This window comes from Epinephelus lanceolatus, chromosome 12 (assembly GCF_041903045.1).
Source record: "Epinephelus lanceolatus isolate andai-2023 chromosome 12, ASM4190304v1, whole genome shotgun sequence".
In the NCBI taxonomy this organism is placed as follows: domain Eukaryota; kingdom Metazoa; phylum Chordata; class Actinopteri; order Perciformes; family Serranidae; genus Epinephelus; species Epinephelus lanceolatus.
Window position 1 is genome coordinate 13,363,161 of NC_135745.1, and position 13,772 is coordinate 13,376,932.

At 39.9% G+C, this 13,772-nt stretch overlaps 1 non-coding gene across 1 annotated transcript; it reads right to left on the reverse strand.

Annotated features, from left to right (window-relative positions):
• Positions 1 to 13,488: 13,488 nt before the first annotated feature.
• Positions 13,489 to 13,570, reverse strand: trnas-uga (transfer RNA serine (anticodon UGA)). The gene has a single exon. It is a non-coding gene; the product is annotated as a tRNA-Ser (tRNA).
• Positions 13,571 to 13,772: the final 202 nt, after the last annotated feature.

Sequence of the window (13,772 nt, forward strand, 5' to 3'; positions counted from 1 at the left end):
CCACATCTAGATTTGATATGTAGCTGTCTGCAGGCAAATGGGATGCTTTCCGCTGCTGTGGTGTGTGTGCTAGCCACAGAGTTGATTGTGTAGTTTGCAGCAGCTGGCCAGTTGTCGGCCAGCATGTAATCTCCTCGTCTGTCTTCTGTCTTTTAGTGAAACTGTAGCTAACATCCCTAATCAGCAAATGGACTAATAATCAGCAATTTGCTGCACCCCCCATCCCACCCAAGCTGAATTTAGTCCAGCCCTTTATAACGCTAACGAGCCATAAACAGAGAGGACAATTAGTCAGACAGCACAATACACACACAAAACGCAAACACACACACACACACTGCTTCTAAATGTGCGGTAAAGGTTATTACCAAGATACATACAGGACTGACTGAATTATGTTTGTGTATGCTAATTGATTACTTAATGAAATTTCTAACCACAACTTGCCTCGTTCGGTCTCAACTAACGATGCATTTTTACAGGGCGTTCTGATTTATTCACACCCAAACAAAGACACTGGAATAACTCCACTCCAGAGTAGCCTCAAGAGGGAAAACTCCATATTTCAATTTTGTATCCTCTTCTTTAAAGACACCCAGCCCTCAGCCAAACAAATCGCCAGTTTACAAAAGAAGCACAGCACTTTTAAACACCTGTTTTGCTGACACACATTTTAAACTTGCAATCAAGGGCAACCCTGGCAGGTATGGTAAACTGCTTAATGTAAATGATGAGGGAAAGGTCTCTGTATGTATATGCAGTATAGTATGTGTTAAATGTAAAATAGATGGGGTCGAGAAAGGGAGGGTTTACTCTGTGTGTGTGTGTGTGTGTGTGTGTGTGTGTGTGTGTGTGTGTCTCAGTTTCCTTGTCTAAAGAACTTACATGGTGCTAAATTGATGGACGTGTGTGTGTGTGTGTGTGTGTGTGTGTGTGTTTTCTTCAAAAAAAAGAAAAAGAAAGAGAGAGAATAAGGGTGTTTGCTGAATCAACGACAGCCAAACACTTTGTGCTATGACGCCCTATGGGTTCAACCTCTTCTTCTGTAGTGGTTTTATTGATACATTATTGGGAAAGGGGGAAGAAAAAGGAAGGAAGAAGCTGACTTGCCTTTGTCTCTGCCTCTCTGACTGTTTCGTCTAACTTTGTTGTGCTCGGTCAAAACCTGAGGAACTGCAGTTACTTGCATTCCCAGGTTACCTGTATCCAATGCTACGTGAGTGAGAATGGCATCTATTTGTCCGAGCAGTCAACTGACGGAAAAAGGAGCCCCTACCACCTGAACAAAATACATTTCATTGGAATTAGCTGGATTATCTGCCAGTACAGTGAGGTAATTTGCCTAAAAATATCATGCGGTGAGGTAGATAAGTCGGGATGCAAGATAAGAAAATTCTTGCCAAGTTCGTCTTTTTGTTGCAGATGAGAATTATTTTGATTACATTTTTTTCCTGTGTTCCCTGTGCCACTTTCGAGCTCTTCCTAGCTACACCTGCCAAGTCAAATCTATTTACAGACATTTATAGTTTATTGTCACAAATGATGAAAAAAGGTCACCGTTCCTTTCCCATCTCTGTCTCCCTCTTTCCAAATCGACCTCCTTGTATGTCTTTTTTTCTCTCTCTATCTGTCTCTCTATACACCCTTCCAACTCTGTCTTTTTTTCCCCTCCTCTCTCGGTATCTACCGTTTCTCCTCTCTCCTCTTTGTTCAAGGTCAGTGGCTTCTCGGTGGGATTTCCTATCAGACACATGGAGCTGGGCTGAAAGCGGGAGGCTAGAAATCCTGCCTGGCTCTCCCTGACCTTTGGTGTCGCCCTCTCAGCAGCTCACTTCTCCTTCACTCTCCTTCTTCCCTGCCTCATCTCCTGCACTTTTGTCTCCCGTCACATCTCCTACACATTAACCTCCTCGTCTCCTGTTTTCTTGCCTCATGTCTTCTTTTCCTCTCTTCGCCGCTGCACTGTCCTCACTCCCTTGTGTCGAACCTTTAACTCCCTCTCCTCTCCTCTACCCTCGTCTCTCCACCTCTCCTTTTCTCCACACATTTCATAATTTCTCTCCTCTCCTTTCTCTTTTTCCCCCTGCCTCTTTTCTCTCCCTTTCTCCATCTTTATTTCTCTCACTGCCGCTGAGCTTGCCTTCTCATTTCATCCTACTTCCTCTCCTGTTTTCACCTCTTATTTTAGCCTCCTCCTCCTCCCCTTCCCCCTTTCTTTTCCATCCTCTCCACTGCCAGAGCACTGCATTGTAATTGAATTGGATCTGCACACGCAGTCTTTAACCCAAACCAGCTAATTCATTAATTCTGTTACAGGAGAAGATGTGGGTTATTTTTGACATGTAAATGGCGGTCTGTGACCAGTGTGGTTTTGTTATGCGGTGAATTTAATTTCTGTAACTGGGTGGTCATGAAGTGAGTTTTGGCTGGAGGCATGAATAAGATTTCCAGATTGCAATGTGTGTCCTTAGTGTAATATACAAATTTAATTTGTATTAAAAAATCAGACACTATTGAGACTCCTGTGCATTTAGGATTATTGCATGAACAAAGCGGTTGTTACATTTAGGTGTCATCTAATGTATTTTATTAGTTTTCTTACATTTGATTTATTGTCATAGAATTGTTTCACTGCAGCACCTTGTGTGTGAGTGTGTGTGGGCTGGAAGGGAGGGGTTATTTAAGACGGAGGGGAAGTTAGGAAGTAGTTAGGAAGGGAAATATTCAGGACACCCTGAGATGATGCAAAACTTCTTCTACTGCTGTTTATGGATCATCTCTGTCTTTTTAGTGTGTGTGTGTAATTAAAAGATTCCTCTGTGGATAATGTTTATTACCAGCAGTGACAACATTGCAACGGCTGGTACTGTGATCTTGTGTGTGTGTGCATGCATTTGTGCGTGTGATCATGGTAAAATGTGGTCCTGGTTGCATCCATCTACTCTGGCTGGTTTTTGTATGTCTGTGGACTGATATTGTCTGCATGATGGCATCTCAAGCGTGCAACATGCAGTCACGAAACTTTAAAGGTGTGTAGCTGCGATCACAGTGATGTGTGACTTTGAGGATTGGAATGGGGCCATTGGCTCCCTCACTTTACACCCCTGGCCAACATTCACCCTAAATTGTAGATCGCTGTATTATGGCTGAAGTGATCCCATCACAAAATGGTCTCTAGTTTTTGGCTGTTTTGGATTACAGAATTATGTGGGTTTTTTCAACATTTGACAGTATTTGTGAAACCAGCAGAACATCATATCCAAATAGATTTTTTCCATGTGTCTGATATGTATATTTATGCATCTAACAAGCATGAATTTTAGAAGATAGGAGTGATTAAGTGATAACTTCACTGTAATAAAGTGAAACAGAGCAGGGCATTGGGAATAAAATAGTTGTTCTAAACTCAGCTAATTACAAACAAGCTTGTGACAGGGAAGCTGATTTTTATTTTGGATATGGACAGTGTTTGTTAAAGATACTGCATGGTTTAGCTCCCCAACCCCTAAAACAATTTATTCCAACAGTTCATGGCGAAATAAGATCATCAGCAAGGTGAGACGTTTTTAGTTACAGCAAAAAAAACAAACAGTGGATTGTCCTCTTTGCAAATGTTAGAAACCATATTTGTTTTAGATTAGTATAAAACTATGGTGAAAAAAAATGGTTGAAAGACAGTTGTCATTAAGGTCTCATAACGTCTTAACGTTTATTCACTGCTCTGTCTTACAGGTGTACGTATTTATCAATGTTTCATGAAATTGTCATTTTTTTTATTGTTATATGTGCAGCGTATCCACGCCCAGAGACAACAGATGAAAATTAGCATTGTGCTATATAACTGGTGCAATACTGTACACTGTCCCTGTTTTAAATAAACCAATAAAAAAATGAAATGAAAGCACCTCTGGGAATGTACGAGAGAATGCATGAAACTTCATTTGAAAGGTCTGAAACTGCATTTAGACCCACAGGTCAAGTCATTTTCTGCCTCAGGTGCTGACTGACCAGGTGACCCCCGGCGGAAGACCACACAACATCTTAGCTGAAATGCAGCCAGTGGGCCTTTGGCTTCCCCTTCCCTCTGTAAACACAAGTTTGTCTCCAAAGTAAACCTCTTCTCTGTAACTCTCACTGAACTCTAAAAATGTCCTGCAATCTTATAGGACTTTGTTTTCAATGTCACACAGGTAAAACCTGCACTTGATTGGAGTAAAATATTAATAAATATTACACAATGAGATACAAATAAGTTTGACATAAAACAGCACTTCATAAAAGCAAAACAAACTACAAACAAAATACACACAAGCCCTTCTGCAAAGCACATTTTGAGCCATGATTTACACAAAGACTTATTCTGCAAGCTTCAGGTAGAGAGATTGCATCACTGTTTATCTTTACAGCATTGGCAAAAAAGACATGTAATTATTCAGGCAAGCCACACACATCGAATTTGTCATTCTGGTCTGTGGTAATTTGGCAAACATGTTTCAGTTCAAACACAATTTTCCTTAAAGCAAATACAAGATAGCAAAAATGCTTGCCATCCTCTCAAGTTGACCTTTCACTGAATTTTATGTTTGTTTTCATACATAACAAAGAGCGCTGTATTTCTTTCACTGAATACCCTGGCTGAAGGAAGGTGAAGGTTGCCATGAGCGATTTATAAACACAGAAACAGACCACAGTGTTCAAAACCTCCCTCTTCATGTTACAGTGGCAAAGGCCTGGGTAAATGTTCCTGTGATGCTGCAAATAATTAGTTACTGAGGGACATAAATTGTACAACAGTCAACGTTTTTTGTTTATTTCCAAGAGAGTGTGTTTATATTTTTGTTCATATATGAGACAGGTGCATGTGCAGGTTGTGTTTTGTGTGTGTGTGTCTGTGTATCTCTGTCTGGTTTAATCAGACCCCCTACATATGATCACAAATCATATTCACCCGCATTCCCTCACATCTCTGGTGCCTGCATGCTGTCTGTCTCCAGTCCTGCAGAGTGACTTTTCATCATGTCTGGGAATATATGATTAAAAGGATTTGGGGGTAATTTGCAGCTTAATTATTTACCAATACACCCACACTTTATGAAAGAGCACACCTGTGTGTCTGGTTTGGGAGAAAACATATTTCTGTAACTATAGCAGGGTGTACGTGACAATTCATATTTTTAAAAGGGATTTCTTCTGTTATTCTGTGTTTATATATTTTGGTGCCTTGCATCTCAGTGTTAATCAGCAAGCCAACCTTCCAAGAGTGATCATGAATTATAACATTGAAATGGTAATGGTAGTTGAAAGTGCACATTGAAGGTATGCAGTTCTCACCCTGACAGCAGCACTTTGGCTCGGTTTGTCTTGCAACGTAACTAGACGCCAGGGCTAGCGCATCATATTTTTGGCAGCAGCACAGCAGCAGACAGCTGGCTGACAGTGGCACTCTGAGATGCTAACCTGCCCAGACACTTCCCTTCACCTCAGGATTAACACAACCACTGAGCCCCCGCCACAGAAGGAGACACACTCATAAACATCCTTAAATGAACACCTTAACATTGATAACAAACTAAAATATAAGATTAGGATTAAAATTAGAAGAAAGACACATGTATTGATCTAAGTGTCAGTTTGCATATACATTTTACGCATAGTAGTTTAAGATGATGCTTTAGTCGTAGTTGTCTTTTACATTAAGTTTTACTCTTCTTTATTTCTTCTAGGATTTTGTTCATTTATAATCTTTCTGTGGCCACACAAGGCCCTCAATCTGTAATTGGCTTTTACCTGTTTGTTTTTATTTATCTGTCTGTGGTAATCTACAAATTGAATCTGACTTTTTACTCACTGAACGTCACTCAGGATAAGTGTCAGCTAACTGCCTCAGATGTAATGTAAAACATCTCCACCACTGACAGGTTTCTATTGAGAGAGATTGTAAGGCTTCAACTCCAGACTTGCAAACACTCATTTATCCCACAAATTAATGGCAACCTGTGACAGACAGACAGACAGATGCTGTCAGGCAGGCAGCCAGACAGACAAGCAGGAACACAGACATGCAGACAGACAGAGAGACAAACAGACAGACAGGCACGTTCTCTCCTGGCAGCTCTGTTGGCTACATAACATAGCCTGGGGCAGGGCTTTGTATGTGTGCGTGTGGGTGTGTGTGTGTGTTGCATCCGTGACAGCAAGTTCTCGGTTTTTTGTTTTGTCCCTGACAACATATCCCTATACCTGAACAACAGAATAGGTCATTTGCCGATGACTTCCATAATGACCGACAGGCCCAAAACAATATATATGACCACTGAAGAGTACCAGCGTCAGGTGCACGTAATGAGCTACGCAGTTTTAAATTTGTGGTTGACGTTGTAAAACAGTTGCAGTTACAAACCAAAACTATGTGGTTAGTTTTCTAACAAAAAGAACATGGTTTGGGTTAAAAGAAGTATATTTGTTGTGTTACATATGTAACATGATCAAAGTAGTTAACGTAATGTAGGTAATGTGACATAAGTAGATAACATAATGTATAGTCAGTAACATGACAGGTAAAGTGATGTAATTAGATAACCTAACAAAGGTACCATGATGTAAATAAGTAAAGTGACATAAATTGTTAATGTAATGTAGGTAACGTGACGTAAGTAGATAAGGTAATTTATGCCATGTGATGTAAGCAGGTAATACGACGTAATGTGACATGAATTGATAACGTAATGTAGGTAAGGTAACATAAGTAGATAATGTAATGTAGGCCATGTGACGAAAGTAGGTAACACAACGTAATGTAGATAATGCGGCATGAGTAAGTAATGTAATGTTCAGTAATGTGATGTAACTAGATAACATAATGTAGGTGACATGATGTAAGTAGATAATGTAATAAATTTAACGTGACATAAATAGATAATGTGACACGATATAGGTAAGGTGTCGGAAGTAGATAACATAATGTATGTAATGCAATTTAAGTAGGTAATGTGACGTAGGTAGTGTGATATAAGAAGGTAACAGGACATAAGTAGGTAATCTAATGTGGGTAATGTAATGTAGGTAATGTGACATAATAGATAATGTAATGTAGATAATGTTACATAATTTGGTGACATAATGTAGGTAATGTTATGTGAGTAGATAACATGACGTAGTTTATGTAATGTGATCTAAGTAGATGATGTGACGTAATATAGGTAATGTGATATAAAAGTAGATAACATAATGTAGGTCACATGATGTAAGTTGGTCATGTTATGTAATGTAGGTAATGTGAAGTAAGTATATAATGTGATGTATGTCATGTGACACCATGCAGGTAATGTGATGTAAGTAGGTAATGTAATATGGGTAATGTTACATAAGTAGTTAACATAATGTAGGTAATGCAATGTAAGTAGGTAACCTGACGTAATGTAGGTAATGTGACACAAGTAGATAACATAATGTATGTGACATGACATAAGTATACCATGACGTAGGTACGTAATGAGTCATAGTGAAGGTTATGATATTGTAACCCTTGCTCTATTAGCACAAGTGAAGCCCTCTACTGGACTCTAAGAGAAATACTCCTGTAATGACACATTCGCCCACTGAAATTTGCATGAACGTAGCCAGCCTACCCACATACCTGCAGAGCCAACAAAATATTTAGAAGGTGTATAATGGCATCTGCTGTCCTACACCCTCTTCAGCGAGTAGCGTAGGAGCAACAGGGCCTCTAGATAGAGGGCTCTGCTTATACTGATAGAACTAGGGTTACATTATTGTAACCCTTGTTGTATTTCACACAAGCTCTGCACTTTGTTTAAGAGTTAATAGGATAGCAGATGCCATCATACTGTTGGCCCAGCATGTATTCAGGTAGGCACGTTCTGATTGTTCAGTTACGTTTTTGCAAATTTCGTGTGTGAATGTGTAATCTTGATTGGAGGAGAGTTTCACCCATAGAGTCGAGTAGAGGGCGGAGCCTATGTGAAATAGAACTTACTTACATTGGTTAAAATAACTTAACCTTGATTTCAGCAGTCTCCAAGGTCAAGGTAGGCTACTGTGTTTGACTTAATTGCTTTTAATACCCCTAGAATTCCTCCTTTGCCCCAGTCATAATAAAGTAATAATTATGGGTCATAATAAGCTGTTTGCACAGATGACCTCTGTGGCTGTTATTTGTTTGAGGGCAGGTTTGTTCTTGGCTTTTGGTGTGTAAACAAACTGTGATCATTTACACTGTACATATGAAATCTTGATATCTTTAGGCATTTATTCTTAATGCCATTGGCAACATTGTCTAATTATCAGTGGTTGTCCTCCACCACCAGGTGTTTCAGCAAGTGCCCCAAAACAATATGTGTTTACCATAGACTGTATTATGTGATAGTGACAAAGCCCTCTAGATGTAGTAATTATGACAGGTGGAGGTCAGGATGGATGGATGGATGGATGGATGGGTCAACCAAATATCAGACTTAAAGACAGGAGAATGTTGTCCATTTCCTGACTCCAAATGACAGTCAACTTCATTTTTCTTAAAGCTTAAAGCCTTAACCTTAACACAGAGCTTATTTTAAACCAAACCATAATCTTTTACATAATTTTGTGTTAATCTATCCAAACCATGACTTTAGCCTTGTCACGGCATAAAATAAGTTTATTTGCTAACTGTGACTTGTAACAGTTTTGGAAAGCACCAACAAACAGCAGCGTACAACCAAGTCAGATCACAAAATGCTTCAATGTGTTGTTCCAGAAGGCATGGACAAACAATGTATTTAGAGGACTTAAAGAGGACTTGAGAGAACTTAAATTATAGAAAATGTAGCATCATATATTAGAAAATAAGAAAACAGTGGAGAAAAGCAGTATAGTAATTTGTACATCAACTATACAATCTACCAATTTATGTAATTGGTTTGTATATGTAAGTACTTGGGTGTGTGTGTTCGTACTTGCCCATCCACTGGGACGGAGGTACAAGTGCTTATCTATCTCTGGATCTACTGCCAGAAGTAAACCATGTTGATACATGTGATGATTGTCAGCTTGAAGGTTTGTGCAGCTGGACAGACACATGATCGCATCAACACACCACAGAGAATCCAGTCTGGGGCCACAGCATTCAGAAACATATCACATTCAGCTGTACCAAGGTGTCACAATTTTCCCTTTCACACATATTGACAATGAGATGAAAAGCAAACAGACTGAAATCATTCAGGAGGACAAAGGAAATATTTAATAGCAAAACACAGAAAAACAGAATTCAGATACTAACTGTGTTAGGCCAATATTCACTGCACAAATACATTTGATTAGAGACTCTAAATATTGCATGTGCTTATGCTGAAATCAATTTATTGTGGATTCAATATTTTACAATTGAATAGTTGATATTTAAGACTGCAATCATTCTGTTCATAGCGCATGCCATCAGTCGGTGTTAACATGGAGATCAGCCCTTTGTTAAAAAGAAAAGAAAAAAAAAATGCAAAGGGCTGCATTGGTGGTGCCGTGGTTTAGGTACCAGTGAGCCAATAAATATGATTCAGAGGCCGGGTTGAGTAATAGATCTATGAGTTTGAAGGCTCATTAGATGTCAAAGCACTGCACAGTGTTTTACCATGAGACAGAAGTTACCACGGAGACAGTGATTTTATCTGTTGTTGCAATGATTGCCAGCCAAACAGTAGAGATACCAAGTCTACATTGCAAGTAACTAATTGAACAGAAATATGTGTTGGCTTGCAAGTATCTGGTTGTCCAAAGCAGCGTAGAGACATTGCAATATCTGTGCAGCAAAAGTTAACCCTTAAGTTTATGTTGTTGTTGTTCTTTGTTTTTTTCAACCATAACCATACCAAAGAACATCCTATCCATCTTAGTCTCAATCACATATTGGGCACAACATTTTCCTTCAAGCTTTGACTGAATTGAGGAATCTTCTCAGATAATTCAGTCAACCATTGGCTTTCATCAGTTGTTGTGTCTTGTTGTCCTGCATGCAACAGTTGGCTCAGCCCAAGCTGTCCTGGGTGCCAAAACTGTGAGTTCTTTCAGGAGCCGAAACTCAACCTGTCAAGGCAAAAAGGACTTTGTCATTATATTATAAGATTATATAAAATGATGGTGAGTAATTATATGAAGTGACTGGCAGTAGCTGTAACCTCCATGTCAAATTTCAGCCTCCAAGGGAAAACACTGTGGCCAGAAGAGGGTAAGGAAGTTTTTGTGGATCGACCATCCCAACACATTCTCACCCCGACCTCGTCACATATTGACTTTTGATCATGGACTTTCCATGTTGAGATACGACATGCGCAGTACCCTGCGTTGGTTGTTGACAGTCTGGGATGCTGTGTCAAGTTCAGCCTGTAACATGCATTGTCTGTTTTTTCACAGGAAATGTGCCATTTGCATACAGTCTCTTTCAAAATAAACACATTACGTTGGTACAACACCGCAAATTGACCTTTTTTGTCCTTCGTCAACAAATGCACATGGTTACATTTAGCCAACATGGGCATGTGGTTGGGTTTACAAAAAAAAGAACAGGGTTTGGTTTCACAATCTTATGGGAAGCTAACACTGGCCTCCCAGTTTAAAGGCGGTGGTTGCTGGACTTATTTACCACCCCTTCTGCCTGCTCTACTCGGATTTCCACCACCTTAACTTTCCTTGTCCTGCCACGTTTTCCCCCTGATGCCATTAAACAATAAAGGTGGCCAGGCACGTATCATGCCAATATGAAAGGACAACTTTAATCATATGTGTCTGACACCAGAAGTCACTGACCAAGCACCCAATTTTGACAACTTCAGAATGAGACTGGTTTGACCATCCAACAAAGCGAGTTATTTGAGCTGCTGGTCACAACTAAAAAAGAAAGCAACCTACGCAGATTTTGCAGTTTAAACGTGAGATGTGTGTCACACCAAAGGAAAGATGTCTGGATTTGGATACTTTGGATACCAAACAACCATCAGTTCATTCTATCTCAAGGACAATGTTTCAACAAAGAGCAGTCTGTCTTGTGTGAGCATCCTTCAGCAAGATACGAAATCTGTACCCGCTGTTCTCATTCAAAGCTACTTTTTAACAACAGCATCAACTAAATGTCTACAGTGTCTACAACTTAGTGTGTGTCAGCAGTGCAAGGATCATTGTTTACTGTGTTTAACATTGGTTGCTATTTTGTTTGCAGTCTTTTCTCTTTAAAGTTTATGACCTTGTGGTTCAACTTCATCCAAGGATTGTTGGGTAAAGGCTTTGTGAAGAGGTCAAACCCAATAACAATAATCATGTAGCTTTCGAGCAAACACACCAGCAATACTACAATCAAAGAGTTTTGAAAAGACTTTTGAAAGTCACATTTTAAACTTGCATGTACTAAACTGACAACATTGCAACACAAAATAGCAAAGTGAAGCACATGAAAAGTTACACTTACTTTCTGCTGGATGGATTAAAGAGATATTATTAGCAGTAAACCATCTGTTTATGGGTGTTATCACATGGGTTAGATCATACTCTGTGAGCAAATATGTGTACAGCTCCGCCTATGCACCATTATCAATGTCTTGCTCTACTTACTGAGCTGCCAATACCCATATGAGGTCTCTGTAACACTTACAACCACAAAATCCTCCTCCTTCGAGCCGGAGATGAACCAGTGGCCTAAGGATTTCAGCTTTGTATACCTGCAGTCCTCCGCTCTGCCAAGAAAATCACCAAATACTGAATGTTGTTAATGTCTGCTAGTAGTCTTTATTTTTGTAACTTCTACTTGACTTGTCCAAGTCTTAGGTCTGAAGCTCTGGTGCAAACTGAAACACATGCACACCCACGGTAAAATGTCTTCCAGTCCACAATTGTGCCCAGAATGTGTAGAGAAGGCAGAAAAGACACATGTGGAAACTCCGGATCAAATGTCTCCTCCTTCCTTCCTCCTCCAGTCTCAGTATGAGGAGACTCCATTTGGCCTCCACTGACAGGTCAAGGTAGCCAGAACCAAAAATAACACACTTCCACTGAGTGTTTAGTTTACAGTGTTGAGTGATTGAGCTGGTTATTAAGTTTCTGTCAGTCTACTGGCTTACACTGTAGTTACACATTGAGAGAATGGGAAGGGTATAACTTTCCTCTCACACTGAGTTTGTTGGGGCAGGACATTGTGCTTTTCTTTTGTTTGAAGCTCTATGACAAAACAATCACACTATAGCCCTTTCCTGATTGAGCCAAGTGCTAACATAAAGATCCAAATTCTGAACTGGAATCATGACAAAAAACTATCAGCTATTAAAATAACAAGCGTCTACAACCATGCTAGCAATACTATGAGGCCTTGCTTTGAGCTAAATGCTAATGTCAGCATGCTAACATGCACCCAGTGGCCATGATGATATCATGATGTTAGCAGGTAAAATGTTTACACCATGTTTACTATTGTAGGTCAGTGATTTAGCCTGCTAACAGTCACTAAGTAGCAATAAAATCAAAGTGCAGCTGAGGTTGATGGGAGTGTAATTAGATTTGTAGGTTTTTGGTCAGTAGCAGAAGTGTTGGACAAACTGAAATTTTGATTTGATGGTGGCACTAAATGAAAAGCCAAAGTGTCACCAGAGTAATCAGAATTCACTCTAAGGGGGGCTCTCACAAGTGTATCAAGTTTCATGGCAATCAATCCAACCATTTTTGAGATGTCATACTCAATACCACAAATGTTGACCTCATGGTGGCACTGAAGAAAAGGCAAGAGGAGCACCAGAGTCATTGGGAGTCATCATCTGGGAACCATGATCGTCTGTTACAAACTTTTTGCCAATCCATTACGTAGATATTGAGAAATTTTCAATCCCTGAACCCATCAGCTATCATCAGATAATGATAGAGCCTCTGGGGGCAAGGGCCAGTATTTCAGGCTGATCTGGTGTAGTCAGCAAATGTCCAGGTCAAGACTTCCTCTTCCGTGCACCAGTCATTTTGGCTAACCTCTATAAACAGATACCTGCTTATGAATGCAGATAAACAAAAAGAGACTAAGTTTTGTCACACGTTAAGTGAAAACTGCCTGTGTCGCTAAGGGAAAAGTCAGGTGATCACCTAAGTCAGTAGGATTCACCCTTTGGAGAACATGAATATATGTATAAAATACATGGTAATCCATCTCATGGTTGTTGAAATATCAAAGTTTGAACTTAAGTGGTGGAACAAATGACCCCTAGAGCCAATGAGCTAGCATGGCAATTAAATAACAAAATGCACTGAGAGTCATTTTAGATTTGTCTTGGATGGCCATATGGTGTTTACTGAGAAAATATATAAAGCTGAAGTGGATATTTTTTTGTATGTTAATATGTTGTGTTATAACATGTTCTGGGGAAACAAAGGTGTTGTGTAGCGCTTCATGGAGGCTTGTTTCCACACAGACCAATAGACTTTTGGACCTGGTTACTTTGTCTCATATGGCAAAGAGGCAAAGATCCTCGCTGTGAGCAGGATTTGAACCTGCGCGGGGAGTCCCCATTGGATTTCAAGTCCAACGCCTTAACCACTCGGCCATCACAGCTCTGTATCACTCCTTTTTTTTCCATCACATCTCAAGAGAGTTTGTGGCATTTGAGGCAGTGAAAAAGCAACTTGACAGTTAATGGCAACACTTTTATCTGATGTTCTCATCCAGAACAACTGCTGAGCAGAGACGAGGATTTGTGTGTGTGTGTGTGTGTGTGTGTGTGTGTGTGTGTGTGTGTGTGTGTCTGTGTCTGTGT